Below are 3443 nucleotides of genomic sequence, written 5' to 3' on the forward strand. Positions count from 1 at the left end.
CCCCGCGGCTTCCGCCCAGAGAAGTAACTTTTTAATATGCTGGTAGCTGTGGAGGAGTTAACATTCAGAATCTCCGGCCTGCTTGGTGGTCAAACACAGTCTTTTATTGGGAAGTTTGGGGAGGGGCGTCTCTCAATGAGCTTAGGGTATCCTATCAGGGAGAAGAAGTCTATCAGAAAGAAGCAGCCCATCAGGGAGATGTAGCCCAGAGTTTGTTCTCAGGAAGAAAGGTGTCCAACTTCTCAAGGTCTCAGATTGTACTTTATCACTCTGGAGGAGGAGGGCAGAGGCAGTGAATTCTCAGAGGCCTGTAAAATATTGGCAATTGCTGGCCTTGGGCTATTGTGCCACATCACAGTGATAACAGAAGACTATATAGCACCTGTGATATACAAACACATGTCAGTCACCTGTTCTGGTTATTGGTAAGGCCTTCAGTCAACAGAAGGTAGTTACTATTTAAGGGTTTTTTTTTTTTTTAATAGACCACAGATTAGTTTATTTTTAACACCCATCATGCCATGAATTCATAGGGAATAGGTTCCAGTAGCTCAGGCTCCTTTCCATTGGTTCTCACAAAGTGTGCTTCTCTGGGTGGAGCAGGCTGGCACTTTAGTTGAACCCAGGTACCTTTCTCTTTGGCTTCTTTCTTTTTCTGGTCATTTTCCTTCACACATTTTAGGAACCTATCTCTGCTCTTAGAATGCTTAATATGCTCAATACGCACATTGATTCTCTTGGCAAGAATCTTGCCCTTAACTTGTTTGTTCACAACAATGCCAACCGCATGCTGGGTAACATTGTAGACTCTTCCAGTTTTGCCATGGTAACATTTGTGGGACATTCCTTTTTGAACAGTACCCATTCCCTTAATGTCTACCAATATCACCTTTCTTGTAGATTTGCATATATGTTGCCAAAGGAACAACTCTATGTTCTCTAAAAGGCCTAGAGAACATACAACGGGTGCCTCTCCTCTTTCTCTTTGTGTTCATCATTTTGGTTAATTACTGGAAGATGGCGGTTCCAGCCAAAAGGAACTTTACTATTTAAGTTTTAGGAAAGTCAAACATTATATGTAGAATAGGGTTCGTGCACTCATCAGAAAGGCAGAGAGAGACAGAGAGACAGAAAGTGAGAAATCACCTCCCTGGCAAGGATGGCCATGCTACAATCCCTTCTCCATTCTTCCCTCGGGATCTGTGGTTTAAGTCCCAGACCCAGGGGCTTAAACTCATGCCAGGCGTGTGTGAATGTGTGCCCAAGATCCCAAGAAGAGAATGGAGGAGAAGGGGATGTGGCATGGCCATCCCCCTGATGGGTGATTTCTCACTTTCTGTCTCTCTCTGTCTTTATGGCTAGCAAAAGCCTCTCCAGATAAATAAATAAATAAAAATAATAAAAGAGCAAGTTCGTTCTTTTACAAATTATTTATTGGGCCATCAGATGGTGTAATGGTTATGTCACTGGGCTCCCACCCTCGTGTTTGAGTCCCGGACCTGGTTTCTTCAAATTCATGCCAGGCATGTACCAGTGTGTATGCAAAATCCTGAGAGGAGAATGGAGAAGAGGGGATTGCATTGTGGCTATCCCCACTGTCGGGGGGGGCTTCTTGCTTTCTGTCTCTCTCTCTCTCTGGTGAGTGAAACTCTCTTTTAAAAAAAAGAATTATTTTTTAATGTTGTTACTATTACTTTTTTTTAAGAAAATAATTATTTATTTATCTTCATTTGTTCTTATTATTTTTTAATTTGAGCAGAGAGAGAAAGGGAAATTGAGAAAGGAAGGTCCAGGACTTGAACAGCGGTCAGCCATGTGGGAATCCAGCCCTTTTAGCAAAAATGACTACATTACCTGCAGGCCCCTATTACTTACTTTTCCCCCCCTTACTTCACCTATAAAAATAGTAAGAATGCATGGGAACCAGCAGTTAGCGTAATGGCTATGTTGCTGGATTCCCACGTAGTCGACCGTGGTTCACGTCCCAGACCCAGTGGCTTGGAACTCATGCCGGGCGCGTGTGTGTGCATGCCCAAGATCTCGAGAGGAGAAAGGAGGAGAAGGGATTGTGGTGTGACCATCCCCCCTGGGGGGGTGATTTCTCGCTTTCTGTCTCTATGTCTCTCTCTGTCTGTCTGGCGAGCACACGCGCCCTATAGTGAAAACCTCTAAAAAGAAAAACTTTTTCCTTAAATGCCTGGGTTTGCAGTTGACTGTCTTTCTCCACTTATTGCTTATGGAAACTTGGGATCCAATGGCCTCCATTTCATTTTTTTCCCTGACTTTGTATTTCTCATACAAGTGGTTCAGTGAGTGGCCTGGGCTCAGGAGGCCTCCTCTCATAAGCCCACCCCTACGCTCTGGGAGTAACTGAAACTTTCACCACTCTTTTTTTTGGAGAGATTTTCACTGTAGGGCACGTGCGCTCGCCAGACAGACAGAGAGAGACATAGAGATAGAAAGCGAGAAATCACCCCCCAGGGGGGATGGTCACGCCACAATCCCTTCTCCTCCATTCTCCTCTCGGGATCTTGGGCACGCACGCACACGCGCCCGGACCACTCTTTTGTCTAGTGTTCTGGGGGCCTGGGCTCACCCCACCCACCAGAAGACTTTGGCCTTGGCTCAACAGGCCTCCTCTCATTGGTACACCCCTAGACCCTATGAGTAACTTAGGAGCTTTTGTGACTTTATCACCCAGTGCTCTAGCAACCTGGGCTCATCCCAGTTCAGGACACCGGCTTGGGCTTGGCAGGCCTCCTCTTGTGAGTGCACCCTCAGGCCCTGGAAGTAATTTTGGAACTTTTGGCACAGCAGCTCACTCGCTGCACTTGATCATCTTCACTACATTATATTTTCTTACCTTCCATCAAGAGCTGAAAGTTTGGTAGAGAAGCCAAGGAGCTGAAGTTACCCATAACTGCTCTGATCTGGTAGACACAAACCTTCAGTAGGAACACACTTGGGAACTAAGTTTGAAATTTCTACTTCTAATACTACAGAAATTACTCCAATAAATAGGAAAAAGTGAATACCACATCAGATGATCAAAAAACAGCACAGATCTTCTTCTCCGAGAGAACACCAAATGGCGGATGACGCCGGTGCTGCCGCAGGGCCCGGAGGCCCTAGGGGTCCTGGGATAGGAGGCCGTGGCGACTTCCATGGAGGCTTCGGCAGTGGCCCCGCGGTCGGGGCCGGGGCCTCGGGCGGGGCCGCGGAGCTCGCGGAGGCAAGGCCGAGGACAAGGAGTGGATCCTGGTCACCAAGCTGGGCCGCCTGGTCAAAGACATGAAGATCAAATCCTTGGAGGAGATCTATCTCTTCTCCCTGCCCATCAAGGAGTCTGAGATCATCGACTTCTTCCTGGGAGCGTCTCTCAAGGACGAGGTTCTGAAGATCATGCCTGTGCAGAAGCAGACGCGTACTGGCCAGCGGACCCC

General features: G+C 47.1%; 1 pseudogene; it reads left to right on the top strand.

Annotated features, from left to right (window-relative positions):
* The first annotated feature begins 3071 nt into the window (after positions 1–3071).
* The window catches only part of LOC102472238 (40S ribosomal protein S2 pseudogene), a 926-nt pseudogene continuing 554 nt past the window's right edge, over positions 3072–3443 (top strand).

The sequence above is a fragment of the Tupaia chinensis genome, unplaced genomic scaffold, assembly GCF_000334495.1.
Source record: "Tupaia chinensis unplaced genomic scaffold, TupChi_1.0 Scaffold143594_1, whole genome shotgun sequence".
In the NCBI taxonomy this organism is placed as follows: Eukaryota; Metazoa; Chordata; class Mammalia; order Scandentia; family Tupaiidae; genus Tupaia; species Tupaia belangeri.